At 41.3% G+C, this 21,016-nt stretch overlaps 1 protein-coding gene across 5 annotated transcripts in view; it reads right to left on the reverse strand.

Moving 5' to 3' along the window:
- The window catches only part of SORBS1 (sorbin and SH3 domain containing 1), a 172,869-nt gene that overhangs the window by 120,378 nt on the left and 31,475 nt on the right, over positions 1 to 21,016 (reverse strand). The gene's annotated exons all lie outside the window — the stretch shown is intronic.

Consider the following 21,016-nt stretch of genomic DNA (forward strand, 5'->3'; position numbering starts at 1 on the left):
TTTTTTTTTTTTTTTTTTGGCTGCATTGGGTCTTCATTGCTGCGCACGGGCTTTCTCTAGTTGCAGCGAGCGGGGGCTACTCTTTGTTGCGGTGTGCGGGCTTCTCACTGCAGTGGCTTCTTTTGTTGTGGAACACGGGCTCTAGGCACGCAGGCTTCAGTAGTTGTGGCTCATGGGCTTAGTTGCTCTGCGGCATGTGGGATCTTCGCAGGCTAGGGATCGAACCCCTGTTTCCTGCATCGGCAGGCGGACTCTTAACTACTGCACCACCAGGGAAGTCCTAGAATCTTACATAAATGGTATCATATGGTACGTAATCTTTTGTACCTGGCTTCTCTCACTTAGTATAACACAATTTAGCAACTGGCCATATATGTGTGTGTCCATTTCTGGACTTTGTTCCATTTATTTGTCTTTATCTAATCCATTGTCTTGATGATTAGAGCTTTATAGTAAGTCTTGAAATCGGGTAGTATGAGTCTTCCAACTTCATTCTTTTTCAAAATCATTTTGGTTCTTCCAGGTCCTCTGCATTTTCATAAAAAGTTTAGAGTCACCTTACCAGTTTCCACCAAAACAAAAAAAAGCCTGCTGGAATTTTGAATGGGTTCCTGTTCAATCTATGTATGAATCTGGGGGAAATTAACATTTTAACAACACTGAATTTCCAATTCATGAGAATGAACTCTCTGCCTTTATGCAGGTCCCCTTTAATTTCTCTCAGCAATGTCTTGTAGCTTTCCAGGTACAAGTCTTGCACATGTTTTGAATAGTAAGGTCTAGCTAAACACATCTGAAGGACAACCTGAAAAGTAAGTCTTCATGTGCTGTAGAACCTTACTATATAACATGTGGTCTGCAGACCAGCAGCTGGGAACTTACTAAAAAATGGAGAAGGGCTTCCCTGGTGGCGCAGTGGTTGAGAGTCCGCCTGCCGATGCAGGGGACACAGGTTCGTGCCCCGGTCCGGGAAGATCCCACGTGCCGCGGGGCGGCTGGGCCCGTGAGCCATGGCCGCTGGGCCTGTGTGTCTGGAGTCTGTGCTCCGCAACGGGAGAGGCCACAACAGTGAGAGGCCCACGTAACGCAAAAAAAAAAAAAAAAAAAGGAGAAATGCAGAATCAACCCTACACCAACTGAATCAGAATCTGTATTTTAACAAGATCCCCAGCTGGTCCCTAGGTACTTTCAAGTGTGAAAAGCAATGATGTAGAGGATATCAACTCCCCGGTTCATGAATTCTGTATTAAGGTCATGGTATGGTCTGAGGGTCTGCACCAAGAGACACGCTTTAGTCTCCTTTTTAACACTGAAGTCAGGCACCAGTTTCCTTTCTGGGTGGTTGTCTTGTTAACTGTCCTTGGAATTGACTGAATAGAAGCTGGGGGCAAAAAGGAAATCATTCTAAGTCCTTCTCTCCAGCCCAAATCAGCCGTAAGTTTGCCTCTGTCACTGTCAAGTACACCTGAGACTACCCGTGACCTTCAACAGCCCCTCAGATTGTTCTCTAAGCTGTGGAAACATTTGTTCTTTCAGTTAAGAACACAACCCGCTGTGTTCCATATGCCCGGGTGGTTTCCTATCCTGGTTTTATGATACCTTCGTTTGCCTCCCAGGGCCAAAACGGATGTCAGGATAGCATCCAAATGTTTTATTTTTTAAATCATTTAAATAATTATGCTAAGGTTTTATTTATTTAACTTTTAAAGCACGACTATAGAAATGTTTTCATTTCAACACTGAAGTTATCTTTTTTTTTTAACATCTTTATTGGAGTATAATTGCTTTACAATGGTGTGTTAGTTTCTGCTTTATAACAAAGTGAATCAGTTATACACATACATATGTTCCCATATCTCTTCCCTGTTGCGTCTCCCTCCCTCCCACCCTCCCTATCCCATCCCTCTAGGTGGTCACAAAGCACGGAGCTGATCTCCCTGTGCTATGCAGCTGCTTCCCACTATCTATCTATTTTACACTTGGTAGTGTATATATGTCCATGCCACTCTCTCACTTCGTCCCAGCTTACCCTTCCCCCTCCCCGTGTCCTCAAGTCCATTCTCCACATCTGCGTCTTTATTCCTGTCCTGCCCCTAGGTTCTTCAGAACCACCTTTTTTTTTTTTAGATTCCATATATATGTGTTAGCATAGAGTGTTTGTTTTTCTCTTTCTGACTTACTTCCAACAGTGAAGTTATCTTAATATTTTTCTTTTTTTACAATACTTTCTAACCTTTATCTGCATAAATAGCATTTACATAGTTGTAAACAATGTCTGGACAGCTTTGTGTTCTAGTTCTCAAATTAAATATTTCATGAACATTTTTCTGGATTTTTACAGTCATCATTTTAATGGCTGTAACGTTCCATAATTCATTTACCAGCTCCCTCTGTAGAGTTTGTCTTAATTTTAAAAATAAGTACATAAATGGAGTATTACTCAGCCATAAAAAAGAATGAAATAATGCCACTTGTAGCAACATGGATGGACCCAGAGATTATTTTACTAAGTCAGACAGAGAAAGACAAATATCATATTACTCATATGTGGAATCTAAAAAAAATGATACAAACTTATTTACAAAACAGAAATAGACTCACAGACATAGAAAACAGACTTATGGTCACCAAAGGGGAAAGTGGGTGGGTGGGGATAAATTGGGAATTTAGGATTAACAGATACACACTAAGAAATAGATAAGAAACAGGTAAACAACAAGGACCTACTGTATAGCACAGGGAACTATATTCAGTATCTTATAATAACCTATAATGGAAAAGAATCTGAAAAAGTATATATATATTATATACATTATATACATACATATATATATATAAAACTGAATCAGTTTGCAGTACACCTGAAACCAACAACATTGTAAATCAACTATGCTTCAATTAAAAAAATAAGTACATAGCACAACAGCATTCTTAGGCCGGGGAAGAAACGAATGGAAATGTCTTATAAAGCAAACAAAAAGGACGCCTCAACTCGCACGTGATGTCTTCACCATCTGTCATATGTCGGCCACCCTTTGCACATTTTATATATTTCTCAATACAGACACTAGTAATTTCTAGATGTCAGCACTACCCTTACTTACAAAGTGACCTAAAGTACATATGGGCAGGGATAGTATCCCAAATACTAACCATCACTTTACTACAAACATCCACCAACCAGAGTGGATGCCAGGTGTAGAGTTCTCTGCGGGGGGCCCCTCCCCAGGCCAGGTGTTTTACTGTTTAGTGGTTGGATTGCGAAAAGATGGAAAGAGAATGGGCCCAGGGTGGTAGGACACTATTCCAGTACTTGAAGAACATGTATGATGTAGTAGGCGGCAATGGCAATGCCTAGGTGGGTACTAGCTCTGCACACATAGACTTTTTCGGTAGCAGGTCCTGTTACATGCTCTCACTTGGTTGTTTAAATGGGCAGCAGGTGACACGAAGCAGGGGGTAGTTTAAAGTAATATCAAAATAAAAACTGTGGCAGTGGCAGTTGTGCCGAGGACGGTGCCCAGTGTCCCATCCTCGGCGGTGGTTGCAACAGCAGTGACACCTTATCCAGACTCTTCCGGGGCCTGGTGTTGGCTCTGAGTCCATGCATCTCAGCCTCTTTGAATTTCTGCCTGTTCTGAGTGTGGTTCGCCTGCCTCCTGTAAACTCTGAACTACCTGAGATCTCGCCAATAAATCCCCCTTTCATTCTGAGTCAACCAGAGGCCATGGCTGGTCGTTTGCAACCAAGGCATCTTGAGCAGCACAAGGAGAGGGGGAGGAGGGAGCCCCAAAGGTTTCAGTGGGAGAGGAGAATCTTCATTCCTCCCTCCTGAATAAGGCCGTCCAGAGGGGAATCCCAAGTGGTTCAGCAAACGGTTTTGTCTCTACAACCTGAAGAGCTGAGAGCCAGGGCGGCGGGGATGCAATCAGGAAGCTGCACAAACTGAGTCTGACCAGAGAACGCTGAAAGCTTTAGAAGTCACAGTCCAATGCCCGCAGTTTATTTAGAGATAGTACAAGTATTACCATCATATGTTAAACGTGAGAGTTTATTTTACATAAAAATTTCTGACACTTAATATTTATTTAAAAACTAAGCTGTAAAGAGTTTGAGTTGGTTGAGAACAAGATGGCACATCTTTATAATTTCTCCCCCAAGTCCCCTCCAAAGGAGGCAGGTGCTTTGGTTAAAAGCCAAAAAAGATGAACAGTGCCACCTAGTGGCAAAACTGGACCACTACAAGTGGGCAGCAATCCCCCGGCGGGTTGCAGGAACCTACAGTGTCACGGTTTGGGTGGGCCAGCTAGGCTCAAGCCGCCATTCCACCCCTCGGGCTGTCAAGACCTACCGAACTTGGTCAGAACACCACAGCATCAACAGACATTCCACCAAAAGAACAAGATGTGAAGTAGCCAGTCTTGTTAAGAATGCATCCAGATAAGTAACGGTTCTGCACGGTCCCTCTCTAATTCCACAACCCTATAATTCTGATAAGTCTCGCTGACACAGAGTGAATAATTACCAAAAAGCAAAAGTTGCTCATGCTCCCAGCTGAAATAGAATCCAATAACTAAATATGGGTTGTTTATTGGGGAAGGAAAGAAGGTCCTTCCTTATATGGATGATTCAGGGATATAGGACAAGGGAGGAATTGAGTTTGTCTGTAAAAATAAATTCAAGGTCCAGCAAAGATTCTTGGAAGAGAATGAGTCCCTGGTTGACCTCCCACTCAGCATGCTCCAGCCTCCCCTATGACCTACGGTGTTTTGCCTCCATTGCTTCTTCCCAAATACACATACACACACACACAATTGTAAGATTCTGGAAGGGAGACGCTGTGTCATCCTCAGGACTGAGCATTTAGTGGGTGGGTGTTCAGTCAGGAACTTTGCCCTCATCTCTATTTAGCCTTCGGAACCTAACTTTCAAGTCTTACCTTCAAAATAACCAAGACCCTCCTTATCTCCACTGTAGCTGCCTACAGGAAGCTAGCTCCCCATTCGACCAGACCCTGATTATACTCTAGCTTTGAAATCCAATCTGCCGACCTGATACACACACACACACACACACACACACACATATACATATGCATATATATTTGCAGCTACTTCCAGTGGCTTGAAAAGAATAGGTACAGCTCACAAAGCCCCAGAATACATGCTTGGCCTTATTGCATTATACTTTGCTGAGCCACCAGCAAAGGTACGTTTCTGCAATTTTTTGACAGCTCATCTTCTTCTCAATCTCTAATCATGTCGTTTCTCTTCGAATGCACTCTCTGCATTATTGGAGAGGATGCAGAAGGCTCTTCAGAAAACTAGAAGGGATAAACACTGAGTCGCTAACAGTTCCTTTCAAGGGGAGGAAGTTAGGATAAACTCGACCCTGACATTAAGTTCAGCCTGGAATCCCATGACACAGCTGGGGGCTCAGAACAGCACAAGCCCACGGTTTCTGTGGAAAGACCAATGCTTCTGGAGAGGGAGCAATAGGTCATCTCCCACATCCTCCCATTTCCTCCTGGAATCCCTCCAACGTGGTTTCCGTTCTAACCAGTTATCTAAAATGGCCTTCAGAAAGGTTTCCAGTGCACACACATGGCCAAGCGCAACAGTTTTTGCAGTGGTCGGGGCCTCACTGACCTTGCCACTGAATTTAAGACAGTTAACTCCTTCCTCCTCCCAAGCACTTTCTGGTCCTGATTTGTAAACGTCACTGTGGACTGGTTTACCTTGAGCCATGAGACTCTTCCTTCTAGAACAGGATCTTTGCAGTTCTTCTAGGAGTTTAAAGGGCTAGAGGACCCTGAGCTGGGTCCTCATTCCTTTCCAACTGCATGCTCACTTCCTAGAAGATTTCACCTGGACTATTAGAACCAGAAGAATCCGTGCAGGTTACCTAGCCCCTTTTCATGGTTTTCCACCTGTTTGGAAGAAAGTTCCATGAGCCCCCTCAGGCTAACGGGGCAGCTGTGCTTTTATCGATTTCATTCATTTATACTTGCTGAGCTTTCCTTGGATAAACGGGTTGTATGGCCACAAAAAACTCATAAACCAGAAATCTAATCCATCCCCTTATTATTTAGGTGCAAAAATGGATTCAGGAAGTTTCCCTTAGTCTTGCTCTTTATTCCGTCTACTAAGCCCACTTTCCCTCCTATCCCTCTTTTTTTTTTTTAATTTTTATTGGAGTATAGTTGATTTACAGTGTTCTGTTAGTTTCTGCTGTATGGCAAAGTGAATCAGCTATACATATAACCACTCTTTTTTAGATTCTTTTCCCATATAGGTCATTACAGAGTATTGAGTAGACTTCCCTGTGCTGTACAGCAGGTCCTTACTAGTTATCTATTTTATATATAGTAGTGTGTATATGGCAATCCCAATCTCCCAATTTATCCCTTCCCCCTTTTCCCCCCTGGTAACCATAAGTTTGTTTTTTACATCTGTGGCTATTTCTGTTTTGTAAATAAGTTTCTTTGTACCATTTTTTTAGATTCCACATATAAGCAATACCATATGATATTTGCCTTTCTCTGTCTGACTTACTTCACTCAGTATGGTAATCTCTAGGTCCACCCATGTTGCTGCAAATGGCATTATTTCATTGCAGCACTATTTACAATAGCCAGGACATGGAAGCAACCTAAAAGTCCACTAACAGAGGAATGGATAAAGAAGAGGTGGCACATATACACAATGGAATATTACTCAGCCTCTCATCCCTCTTCCTCCTCAGGGCACCTTCAGCCTTTGTGTCTTGGCAATGAACACTGAATTCCAGATGAGAAGCAACCATCCACAGCCAATTCATGAACTAGCCAGTGCCAATTCCCCCTTATAACCTTCTGATATCACCCTGTTACTCACCGAACAATGCAAAGTGTTCTGATAATCAGTTACAAAGATTACTGGCCAAGTCCATTACTCATGTTTTCCCACCCTGCCTTCCTGGATTCCCCTCCGCCAATCAAGTTCACTAGACACTGAGGCCCCTCCAGCAGGGCAGGGTCTTGATCATCTCTGTATCCTACTGTCTAGTATGGTGCCTAGCTCAGAGCAGGCACCCAATCAGTACTGGTGGGGTGAACGTCTGTCTCCTCATTCCCTTGCCACCTGCCTAGTCTTGTCAATTCTTCTGCCTTCATGACTCACACAACCCAGCCAGCTCTGCTTTTCCATCCTCACACTCACCATCCTATTCCACCACCTCATTCCTAGACAATTACAACGTCCTAATAAGCCTCAGAATCACCCTATAGCCCATGTCCTGACACGTTCTGACTTTAGCAGCGTAAGAGTTCCTCGGTCAAATTTCACTGGAGAAAAAAAATCTGCGGGGCCCCTATAAACTTAGAAGGGTTGGCTGGGCGGTACAGGGAAAAAGGAAAAAAGGCAGCAAACCTCCCAGGAGAGAATAAGGTACGTAAAACACAGGCCTGATGATACCATTCCAACAGCGTAACTTTAGCACCTACTGTGCACCCAGAATAGTGCTTGGCCCATAAAACCCATGTGAATTGGACATTTGCCATCTTTGAGGCCACCACGGAGCTGTAGGACAACAGACATGTCCCATTTAACATAATATGATGGGTAACCCTCTGCTAGTGATCTGACCTAAGTGTTACAGGAGCATAGAAAGAAGAGGAATAAATTCTGCAAGGAGAGAGAATCAAGGAATGAATAAATATTAAAATGTTTTAAGTGTTCAACGTCACACCTTCTAAAATCACCTTAAATGTCATGCTTTGGGAAACATTGGTCTAAATGTCCAAATTCCTTAAAATACCATAAGGCTCTATAAAATGAAGTCCCAATTACTTTTCCAGTCTCATCTCCACCAGGTATCAATAAGCCCTAAACTCCATGTGTATCATATTTGTCATTCCTATTGAATCCTGAACAAGATTTCCCATTTCCAAGTCTTTAATCTCATTGTTACTTCCCACTAATGCCCTCTCCCAAACCTCCCCAAACATTAAGGCCAATCCCAGTCACCAGATCCACCAACCCAACAAAAATGGAAGATTTTAATTTTGGTTTAGTCTTATTTTTAATCACTATTGAAAGTCATGATGATAAGGAATTCATTTAATAAGACTTATTTAATAATCACAGAATTCAGAAATCCCATGTCCAAGCTCCCACTAAAGTCATCACACTCTCATCTCAGGCCCTTGCCAGAGACAGGCCAAGCAAGATCCGGAGTTGGAAAGTTAGCTACCGATAAACCTGCAATGTTTTTTTTTCCCTTTTGTACTTAAATGAAGTCTTTAAATAAACATGCAAAGTTGATTCTGCCAACAGAATTGCCAATCAGAAAACACAGCCCAAAAGAGTTTCAAGTTTTATACATGCAAAATTATTTGAGCGTCAGACAATAGAATTTCGGAGATAATATATGATTACAAGTTATGTACTACAACACATGGTTTACAGCAAACATAATAGAGAGGATTAATATCCTTGTTTTATAGTGTACTCAATACTTATTGCCAAGAAAAAAATGTTAAAGGCATGAAGAAATTCCAAGAAAAAAGGCAAACAAATCTGAGAAAAATGTTCACTTAACCTGATTAGTTTAAAAAGAAGATTCAAATAATGGCCAACCATTTTTCCCACTTCTTAAGTTAGTCCACAAATTTAAAAGCACTAACGCTCAGCGTGGTCAAATGCAAAGACATTGACATTTTCTTACAGTCACTGACCCTGTAAATTGTTACCACTGTTTTCAGCATAGCACATCAAGACTTAATATAGCTCACACCCTTTGTGCTTTAGGGGAATCCAATTCAAAGAAAGAACACCAAACGACAATAAAGCTACGTAGACAGAGATGTTTACCTCAACTTCGTTAATAGTAAAAACCTAGAAACACTCCTGTGTTCAGTGACAGGGGGCCAATTACATGGTCACTCACTCCCTGGGTGGACTGAACCGTTATGAAGATAATGGTTATGTAGACCGTACAACATGGGGAAACACTTCTTATGAGATTAGGTGAATAAAAAGCAGGATGTAGTTCTGTGTGACGTTTCTGATTATAAATATGTAAAAACCGAAACATGTGTACATACTTCAAAGGAAATATGCCCAAATTCTCATAATGATATGGTAGCATGGAATTACAGGTAACTTTTAAATTTCATTTCTGTTTTCCAAATTGCATATAATGTGATTATAATACACTTATTTTTTAATGAAAGGAAGTTGTTTTTTAATCTTATCCCTGGCATTTGATATGCAATTGTGTAATCTTCAGAACTTTAAAGAGCAAATTCTAGCAGACAAGCTAAAAAAAAAAAAAAAAAGCCACTAACAGTCTCGTCCATTAGAACATGGCAGCCCCACATGATGCAATCTTTCTCAGGACCCATAACAAATACCCCAAATATGGAATTGCAACATTAATTGCCAGTGATTGCTTTTGTTTAATGAAGCCAAACTACTCCCATGCAGTTCCTTATGAGGACAAGGGAGGCAGTAAAGTGACTGGAATGTTCAGCTAGATTTCCTAAAGAAGCAATTACACCAAAATGTTTCATCTTAAAATAGTCCACAGGGGCTGCCAGGTGACAACACACACAGTACCCCACTACTCCCAAAGCCTGCTCGCTGCCAATTCCCTGCTCCTAACCTGATTCCATGGCATTCCAGAGACCTGAGCTCCTCAAACTCTTTATATGTACAACTCTGGGCACACACAGTTTCTTAAGCCTGCATTGTTAACCAAGACAAGTCTTAAATACAAAAACCGGCCCACGTGTGTGTTTCCCAAATATGGCTGGGTCTACAGAACCAAAACAAAGCTGTCTAACTACAGCATCCGGTACACTCGAAACCCTCCACTTAGGAAACCTAGATGACTGAAACAAGGGCAGATGCCCAAACTCGTTAGATAACAGCAAAACATCTTAGCTCTGTTTAAATTGTAAACACGCAACCTCAAACTAATAAAGGCAAGCCCAGGATACAGATGACGTCTTTCTTCTGAAGCAGTTACTACACAATGTCTACCCGTAGAGAAAGCATGAATGAAAGCATTTTGAATTCTCAGGAGACTCAAGGTTGAACCATAGGCTACCGGTAAAGAGACTAAGAAGTCACTGTGGGTGGCTGAAAAAAATCTTAAACAGCTGAGAAGGGTCTTTTAGAGCTTGAGCACGGGAAAGAAGTGTGGGTTTGATATGGCAGGAGAGGTGTCCACGCTTCTAGAAAATCCCTAATTCCCTCTCAACTTTTCTTTTAAACCACAAAATTCCTAAGGCCACATATTTACCACATCGTATATCATACAGACATCTGCAGTAGAGGCCCATACCACGCTGAGGAATGAGGGAACAGAAGTTCCATTCAGTAAAAAGACTCTGGGTCTTTTGCAAATACATAAATACCTCAATTCATAATACTGGCTTATTCAGGAATTGCTTGTTTTCCTTAAGACGTTCTGAAATTTTACTGAAAGTATACTAACCTAGCAAACAGCCAATAGAAACACTGAAAACATCATCTTTTCTGAGAAAACCTCTATTCTCAGCAGCATTTGTTTAATAACTGAAGTGGAACACATAGTCAGGCCCAGAATCAATACTCCCTGAACCCAGACCTTGGAGGCTGAGGGCTGCGTCAGATCCTCGATGCTTGATGGCAATATATGTGAGACACCGACTTCCAGTCATCACTCAGTAAATTGCAGTACTTTAGCTACTTTTCTCTTTTAATTGTATTTTGCACTAACTTTAGGCAATTTAAGTTTATCAGGTATAAAAGCTACAGCCAAGTATCTGAAAATACAGTGCAAATTTCTGAAATGAGTTTTCTTCCAACTAAGCTAAAATCACTAAAGATATTCAATATAGTGCCAAGGTCATAGCAAGCATTCAATAAAAAGTTTTTGGCTTTTTTTTAATCTATGTTATTTCTCAGACCAGATGACCTAGAAATCAGCTGGCATCTATTATACATTTATATATTAATAAACATTTTATATACACACACACACACATTTCTGACTTCAGCTGCTATATGTGTATCCAACTATATCAATAATCACTTTGAACATCTATGGTCTAAATGCACCAATTAAGAGAGATTATTAGAGTGGATCAAAAAACAAGACCCAATTTTATGTTGTAAGAAAACTGCTTTAAATATAAAGACACAGATTAAAAGTAAATGGATGGAGAAAAATATACTGTGCTAACAGTTTCTATATGTGTTTAGTGGCTGTACAAAACCACTACAAAAAAAGAGTCAGGGGCTTCCCTGGTGGCACAGTGGTTGAGAGTCCGCCTGCCGATGCAGGGGACACGGGTTCGTGCCCCGGTCCGGAAAGATCCCACATGCCGCGGAGCGGCTGGGCCCGTGAGCCAGGGCTGCTGAGCCTGTGCGTCCGGAGCCTGTACTCCGCAACGGGAGAGGCCATAACAGTGAGAGGCCCGCGTAACGCAAAAAAAAAAAAAAGTCGGAAGAACTGGGTTTGAAACCAAACTCTATCAGGGCTGCAAATTGGGAAGGCCCTTAGTTTCTCAGCCTCAGTTTCCTCCTACAAAAAGAAACGAAAAATACCTAATTCCATAAGGTGTTTCTAAATTTTAAAATCTATATGAAATATTGTAAAGTGTTGTTATAAAAGGAAACGAGGAAACGTATTCTAGCGACCACTAAACGTGGTCTAGTCCTGTTATCTTTTTATTGCTTTAACAGACTGATGAATATAATCACTGCATATCTTATCATGAAGTTGATATTACCAATACTTACCTGTATAAAACGTCAGGCTTTAAAAACTGAAGTAGCATCTAAAAACCAAGAAATCCATCTCTGGCTCTGCCTTCCTATGCAAAATCAGGCAATGGAGGACACTCTTCATAAAAACATATTTTAAGACACTTCAGAGTTGCTCTCTAAGGTCAGGTCTCAAGGAACCACCATTAATTCAAGATCCATTCACTGTGCATGAATTCTATGCAAGGTCCTGTGCACAGGCTTCAGAACAGAGAGATGAACCACCTCTTCATTTCCTAAATGCTGACTGTGAACCAGCCATTTACCTACATCATTTCTAATCTTGAGAACCCCTTATAAGATTCCCATACCCATTTTCCAAATAAAAAAACAGCCTCAACGGAAGTGAAAAGACTCACTGAAGAGTCCTGCAGAAGCAAGTAGGAAAGATCCTGGTTCTGGCTCCCAAGCCCAGGCTCTTTCCAGTCCATGATCCTCACCCAAAGAGGCACAACACAGTCCCTGCCAGAAGCAAGATGCCCCTATATGAAGGTTGTTCAGAGAATAGACACACCTTAAAAAGAGAGATGGGGGACTTCCCTGATGGTCCAGTGGGTAAGGCTCTGAGCTCCCAATGCAGGGGGCCCAGGTCAACCCCTGGTCGGGGAACTAGATCCCATATGCCGCAACTAAGAAGTCTGCATGCCACAACTAAAGATCCCTCATGCTGCAGTGAAGATCCTGCATGCCGCAACTAAGACCCGGCGCAGCCTAAATAAATAAACAAACAAATAAATAAATATTTGAAAAAAGAGAGAGAGAGATGGATAATCTCAGGGGGCATTTTTATCCAGCTGTGGTAATAATCAAATTTATCAACCAAGATAAGAGATGGTGCCTGTCTTCAGAGACCTTACATTGTAGTTGAGAAGACTAATAGCCTTGAAACCCTGATGAGGCGCTAAAGACAGCACTAAAGAGCATTTATGGACTGCCCTCCCCTGTAGGAATACGACAGCCAAGAGAATGCCAAGCTTCAAGACTCACCTGGGAAAGATCAGGGGACATGCTGACAAATACACCCCTTTATGAATGTTTAAAATATCCCTGTAGTACTTACAATATTAACTTCTCTATAGAGGGTTCACTGGGGGACGTTAAGCTGAATTAGATCACACACAGCACTTTCTGGCAGCCTGTAGGAAGCAATGACACCCATCAACACCCCCTTACCCACACGCACCTGTAAAAGGTGTAGAGGGACTCTAGAATAAATAACTTGGATTTCAGTCGTTGCTCTGCCACTTACTAGATACTCGAGGTCTAAAACTTGGTTTCCTCGTCTATAAAATGGGAAGAATAAGTCATCAATCTCAGAGTGTCACGGTGAGCATTAAATGAGGTCAAGCACATCGAGTGACTATCCCAGTGTTACAAAGTGCTCAATAAATTCTAGCTGCTTTCAGCACGATCAGCATCACCAACAGCATCTGAGGCTCAAAACCACTTTCCCCTCAGCTGGATTCTGAGTAGCAGGTGTTCTTTTTTCAAGTACAGGGAGGCTGGTCTCTTCAAGCTAATTAAAAGGACAGACTCAACCAGCTCTCCTTGCAAGAGCTCACTGCACGCACTTCCTCTCTCTCCTGAAGTTACCTGGCCTGTCTTTCCCCAACAGCACAATCCTCAAAAACTCAACTTCCCATAAGAAGCAAAGTAACGAGTCTGCCTTTTCTCCAAACAGTAAATTCTCATGGATAGTTCTGTTCCTGGCTGGGTATCACTTGATTTACATATAAAAGGTATCATCTTTCATGTGTTTTGCTACTAACAAGCTGTTCTCCTCACAAAATTCCTAAGGTGAAAATTTCCAAGGTGGGTTCCACATAGGTAGTGTTTGGTACACAGAAGAGACCCCAGTTCAGTTCAGCTGATGGAAAGGATCTGAAGAGGTTATGGAAAGAACATCGGGTAGGTGGTGTGCCAAAGCCACAAACTGGCCTTGAATGCCAGGCAATGGCATTTGTGCTGGCCTCTTATCAGGACATAGAATTCAAGATAAATTCTTTGGAAGTTTCCTAATTCAAGATTAATCTGACTGAGGCATGCAGGATGAACTACAGAGGTGGGTGCACTGGGGCAGGGAGAATATGTGAGCTGACTGCTTGTGAGCTGAGGTCAGGCCAAGGGCAGTCACATCTAGTGCTTTTTATAAGACACACACACACACACACACACACACACACACACACACACACACAAATATCCCTCAACCATATACACCCACTCTGCCCAGGAAAGTAGCACCCAAAGAACTTGTTTTGCCCATCTGGCTGTGAAAAGCTCCACAGAGGCTTTGGTTACGGCAATCACAGATGATAACTTCTACATGTGTCTCGTCTTGCTTATCTGTAGCAAAAACTCAGAGAGAATTTGATTTTCTGAGCTTACTCCTTATACCTCATTCTGCCACGTTTGCCCACAGCAAATTTTTTTTTCCTGCTCAATTGCCTTGGTGGCTGACAACATAAAGTTATCAGAAAGTAAAAGATGTCAAGAAACCTTTAGAACTCAAAGAAGCTTACTAACCAAATAGGACACTACAATAAGCAATCACTAAAATAAAAGATTACAGGGATGTTTAAGAGTTTATTTTCAAACTAATGTCGAAGAGAACAGTTCTCAACACAAAATGACCCTGCCTTCACAACTCACATAGACATAAGACACTGGAAGAAAAGAACTATGTATTCAATTACATTCAATGTAGGATTGGGGGCAGAGGGATGGAATGACGACACTGAGATCCTGATTAAGAGAATATTAAATTCCTCACAGCCCACTATCAGCAAAGTGTTCCAGGCGTTTAGGCAGTGACTTTACCATTGTGAACCTCAGTTTCCCCCACATGCAAAACAGGGATTAAAATAGCACTAACATCCCTCCTGTTAAGGATTAACGGGGCCAAGCATTACCCACGTAGCACACAACGAGAACTCAATAAATGGTCATATTGACATAACTGGTCTATTTCCAATTTGCCTCATTCTATCAATAATTCCAAATATGAGGAGAGTCAGAGGTGAGTGGAAATCCCCGTTAATAAAAGGATTTAATTAGTCACTACTTTACTATAACAATAGTTTACTGGGATTCTGCTCGAAGGAGGCAAGGGCACTGCCAAGAAATGAGGCTTTTTACCTTTGACAGAAAACATAAAATTTGTGGTAGCTCCACCCAGCCCCCCAACAAGGCAGTGCTAGCAGTGGCCTGGGCTGCCTACAATCTTTTAAAAAAGGGAGGGTGGTGATGGTGAAAGGCCATATGATCTGTCTTGAACAGGGTTTCATACGACCAAAGAACTCAGAGCATCACAGAATTTCAAGGCTGGAAAGGACCACAATTTCCAAATGTTATGTATGAGCCTTGAAGTCCAGATCAATCCATCATGATGAGAAAATGCAAAATCCAGGCACACATACTCCCTGAAACAAAGAACCCCAACCCTGCCAAGCCCTTCCAACAGGACAAGGGGGAAAGCCAAGCCAGCAATAGGCATTACAGCTACTATGCCTGTGGGCCTGCTGTGCTTTCTAGAAGCTAAGCTCCCCGAAGGCAGGCATGTTACCATGTGAGTCTGTAAGTCACGAGGGCACTAAAATATTGTTCTCAATTCCTTTCTAAAATTTCATTTCGCCCTTCCCTCTTAAAAAGCAGCAGTAGAAAATTAACATCTATGGTTTCACAACATTTATAGTAAGTCCAAATATCTCAAACTGAAGTCAAAAATCTTATATACAAGTACAAAGTTGGAGAATAAATGGCTTTCTCCATTTTTAAAAATAAATCATTAAGGCAAATCTACAATCAAATGCCCTTTGATGCTTCTGAATCCATTAATTCATTCAATAAAAGTTCACTAATGTGAGGCACTGAATAGTGTGGTTCTTCTATTTTAAATGTACAGTATGTCTTACATGTCTGGAAATCAATCCCTCAAAATTCTAACAGAGGACATTTTAAGAAGACTGCAGAGATGGGGGACAGGATAAAGGTCCCATGCAGAAATCTCTCCCACCCTTTAAGTAACAAAAATCTTTCATAAAAATATAACTTTAGGACTCTTGGGTTGGTTCCCCAGTCCTCTTACAGGGAGCTTGGTGAATATAATTTGTGGAGTTTGGTGAATATAATTACACTTCTGGAGGAAATCCAGTTTAACAAGCTTATAATTATAGACTTCCTATTTAATAATAAAAGTGCAAAGATAAATTAAGTTCTTTCTTACATAAAAGTGTAAAGCCTAAGTAAATACACTAGATTATAAGGGGGCCAAAAAACTAAAAGATGAGCTAAAACTCTTAAAACAGAAATGAAAAACACTTGAACTCTCAGCATGGTATGAGGCATTTCATATTCCCATCTGCTAATATCACAGCTCGAAAAACTAGCCGGCAAATTTAAAGGCAGAGAATCAGGTGCAGTGAGGCCTTGGGCAGCATGAAATCCGGGATGACGACACAAAGTAAGCCAACAGGCTTTGCTAAAGTGTCAAGTCCAACCAGTGAACAGGGACAGAAAACCCCAGTGACTCTGAAAGTTACATATACGTGGAATTTAAAATACTCATAGGACTTCCCTGGTGGCGCAGTGGTTAAGAATCTGCCTGCCAATGCAGGGGACACGGGTTGGAGCCCTGGTCCGGGAAGATCCCACATGCTGCAGAGCAACTAAGCCAGTGCACCACAACTACTGAGCCTGCGCTCTAGAGCCCGCGAGCCACAACTACTGAAGCCCGTGCGCCTAGGGCCTGTGCTCTGCAACGAGAAGCTCACACACCTCAACGAAGAGTAGCCCCCGCTCGCCGCAACTAGAGAAAGCCTGCACGCAGCAACGAAGACCCAATGCAGCCATAAATAAATAAATAGATAGATAAATAAATAATAAAATAAAATACATTCCTACTCCACTGTCAGTTACACCGAAGTCCAAAGAGAAACGAGGGAGGAAGCAGAGGGGCTCAGGAATGTGCCCGAGACGCTGACCAGAGGAGAACTGGCTGGAAAGGGTTTGCCTTGGAGTCTCCCAGAGGTCGGCATTTACTCATTTAACATTGACAAGTGGCCGAGACCTTCCAGTGAGTGCCAGGTGGGGAAACCCTTCTCTGGCCACTCAGCTCAGCTCCCTCATTAAATTCAGAGTGAAACCAGCTGCCGGGAAAGGCAAAGGGTGACCCCACCAAAGCTCTGGAAAGCCAAGAGAGTAGACTGAGTGCCTGGATGAGTGCTAGAAGGGAGATTTCAGGCCGCTGTAGGGAAGAAAAGGAAAGCATCCTCAGGGTGCTGCTCTGCTCCTGGCTGGAAATAAAGCGTGGTTTCTCTGTAGAATGTGTTGGGGCCACATTCCAGTCCGCTAGGCCTCACTGCCATCAGGGAGGGAGAACAGATGGAGGAAGGCGCAGGAAGAAGGGCAGGGAGTCCCCAAAGATAAATAAAACGATGCGGATGAACAGACCAGCTCAGACGATATTTCAACAGAGGACAAAAAAGATCAATTCTGGACAAGAATTATTTAAATTATAAGACAGAAATACACATAAAATTCTGCACTAAATATGAGTGGACTTTTTTTTGGGGGGGTCCTTGTAGCCTAATTTTTTTTTGATACTCTAAGATTACTTTAAGATTTTTTTTCACTTTTTTAGATTCTTTTCCCATTACAGGTCATTACAGAGTATTGAGAAGAGTTCCCTATGCTATACAGTAATTCCCTATTGCTTATCTATTTTATGTATAGTGGTTTGTATCTTTTAATCCCACACTCCTAATTTATCCTTCTTTCCCTCCTTTTCCCCTTTGGTAACATAAGTTTATTTTCTATGTCTGTGAGTCTGTTTCTGTTCTGTAAATAGATTCATTTGCATGATCTTTTGATTCCACGTATAAGTGATATCATATCTGTCTTTCTAAACAGAGGTTAAGTTTTATTTAAATAGTATTTCATTCATTTCTTCAATCAAATGACATTAAGAAACTGTATTCAAATATAGATATGTGACATTATTTTATTTTTATTTTTTAATAGATCTTTACTGGAGTATAATTGCTTCACAATACCATGTTAGTTTCTGTTGCACAACAAAGCGTATCAGCCATACGCATACACATGTCCCCATCTCCCCTCCCTCTTGAGCCTCCCTCCCACCCTCCCTATCCCACCCCTCTAGGTCATCACAAAGCACCGAGCTGATTCCCCTGTGCTATGCTGCTGCTTCCCACCAGCCAACTATTTTACATTCGGTAGTGTATACATGTAGATGCTACTGACTTTGCCCCACCTTTGCCCTCTCACCCCATGTCATCAAGTCCATTCTCTATGTCTATCTCTTTATTCCTGCCCCACAACTAGATTCATCAGTACTGTTTTTTGGGTTTTTTGTGGGTGTTTTAGATTCCATATATATGCGTTAGCATACGATATTTGTTTTTCTCTTTCTGACTTACTTCACTCATATGACAGTCTCTAGGTCCATCCACCTCACTACAAATAATTCAATTTCGTTTCTTTTTATGGCTGAGTAATATTCCATTGTATATATGTGCCACATCCTCTTTATCCACTCATCTGTCGATGGACATTTAGGTTGGTTCCATGTCCTGGCTATTGTAAATACTGCTGCAATGAACATTGTGGTGCATGTCTCTTTTTGAATTATGGTTTTCTCAGGGTATATGCCCAGTAGTGGGATTGCTGGGTCGTATGGTAGTTCTATTTTCAGTTTTTTAAGGCACCTCCATACTGTTTCCCATAGTGGTTGTATCAATTTACATTCCCACCAACAGTGTAGGAAGGTTCCCTTTTCACCACACCCTTTCCAGCATTTATTATTTCTAGCTTTTTTGATAATGGCCATTCTGACCTGCATGAGGAGATACCTCATTGTAGTTTTGATTTGCATTTCTCTAATAATTAGTGATGTTGAGCAGCTTTTCACATGCCTCTTGGCCATCTGTATGTCTTCCTTGGTGAAATGTCTATTTAGGTCTTCCACCCATTTTTTAACAGGACTGTTTGTTTTTTTGATATTGAGCTCCATGAGCTGTTTGTATATTTTGGAGATTAATCCTTTGTCTGTTGCTTCATTTGCAAATATTTTCTCCCATTCTGAGGGTTGTCTTTTTGTCTTGTTTATGGTTTCCTTTGCTGTGCAAAAGCTTTTAAGTTTAATTAAGTCCCATTTGTTTATTTTTGTTTTTATTTGTTACTGTAGGAAGTGGGTCAAAAAGTGTTTTTCCTGGGCTTCCCTGGTGGCGCAGTGGTTGAGAGTCCACCTGCCAATGCAGGGGACGCAGGTTTGTGCCCCGGTCCGGGAAGATCCCACATGCCGCAGAGCGGCTGGGCCCATGAGCCATGGCTGCTGAGCCTGTGCGTCCGGAGCCTGTGCTTCGCAACGGGAGAGGCCACAACAGTGAGAGGCCTGTGTACTGCAAAAAAAAAAAAAAAAGTTTTTCCTATGTTTTCCTCTAAGAGTTTTATAGTGTCTGGCCTTACATTTAGGTCTTTAATCCATTTTGAGTTTATTTTTGTGTGTGGTGGTAGAGAGTGTTCTAATTTCATTCTTTTACATGTGGCTGTCCAGTTTTCCCAGCACCGCTTATTGAAGAGACTGTCTTTTCTCCATCATATGTTCTGGCCTCCTTTGTCGTAAATTCGGGGCCCATATGTGCATGGGTTTATCTCTGGGCATTCTACCCTGTAGCATTGATCTATATTTCTGTTTTTGTGCCAGTACCATACTGTCTTGATTACTGTAGCTCTATGGTATATAGTTTGAAGTCGGGGAGCCTGATTCCTCCAACTCTGTTTTTCTTTCTCAAGATTGCTTTGGCTTATTCAGGGTCTTTTGTATTTCCATACGAAATTTAAGATTTTTTGTTCTAATTCTGTGAAGAACATCACTGGTAACTTGATAGGGATTGCACTGAATCTGCAGATTGCTTTGAGTAGTAGAGTCATTTTCACAATATTGATTCTTCCAATGCAAGAACATGGTATATTTTTCCAACTGTTTATGTGGTCTTTGATTTCTTTCATCAGTGTTTTATAGTTTTCTGAGTACAAGTCTTCTTCCTCCTTAGGCAGGTTTATTCCTAGGTATTTTATTCTTTTTGTTGCAGTGGTAAATGGGAGTCTTTCCTTAATTTCTCTGATTTTTCATTGTTGGTGTATAGGAATGCAAGAGATTTCTGTGCACCAATTTTGCATCCTACAACCTTACCAAATTCATTGATTAGTTCTAGTAGTTTTCTGGTGGCATCTTTAGGATTTTCTATGTATAGTATCATGTCATCAGCAAACAGTGACAGTTTTACTTCTTTTCCAATTTATATTCCTTTTATTTCTTTTTGTTCTCTGATTACTGTGGCTAGGACTTTCAAAACTATGTTGAATAAGAGCACTGAGAGTGGACATCCTTGTCTTATTCCTGATCTTAGTGGAAATGCTTTCAGTTTTTCACCATTGAGTATGATGCTTGCTGTGGGTTTGTCATACATAGCCTTGATTATGTTGAGGTAGGTTCCCTCCATGCCCATTTTCTGGAGAGTATTTATCACAAATGGTGTTGAATTTTTTCAAAAGCCTTTTCTGCATCTATTGAGATGCAGAAATAAAATAAAAAACATACAGTTTTTATTCCTTAATTTGTTAATGTGGTGTATCACATGGATTGATTTGCATATACTGAAGAATCCTTGCATCCCTGGGATAAATCCCACTTGATCATCGTGTATGATCCTTTTAATGTGCTGTTGGATTCTGTTTGCTAGTGTTTTGTTAAGGATTTTTGCATCTATATTCATCAGTGATATTGGCGTATAATTTTCTTTTTCTGTGATATCTTTTTCTGGTTTTGGTATCAGGGTGATGGTGGCTTCGTAGAATGAATTTGGGAGTGTTTCTCCCTCTGAAATTTTTTGGAAGAGTTTGAGAAGGATCCGTGTTAGCTCTTCTCCAAATGTTTCATAGAATTTGGCTGTGAAGCCATCTGGTCCTGGATGTTTGTTTGTTGGAAGATTTTTAATTACAGTTTCAATTTCATTACTTGTGATAGGTGTGTTTATATTTTCTAATTCTTCCTGGTTCAGTCTTGGAAAACTGTACCTTTCCAAGAATTTTTCCATTTCTTTGTGGATGTCCATTTTATTGGCATATAGTTGTTTGTAGCAGTCTCTTATAATCCTTTGTATTTCTGCAGTGTCAGTTGTTACTTCTCCTTTTTCACT

The sequence above is a fragment of the Aethalodelphis obliquidens genome, unplaced genomic scaffold (genome assembly GCF_003676395.1).
Source record: "Aethalodelphis obliquidens isolate GAN/ISIS:26980383/991018 unplaced genomic scaffold, ASM367639v1 scaffold11, whole genome shotgun sequence".
Taxonomy (NCBI): domain Eukaryota; kingdom Metazoa; phylum Chordata; class Mammalia; order Artiodactyla; family Delphinidae; genus Aethalodelphis; species Aethalodelphis obliquidens.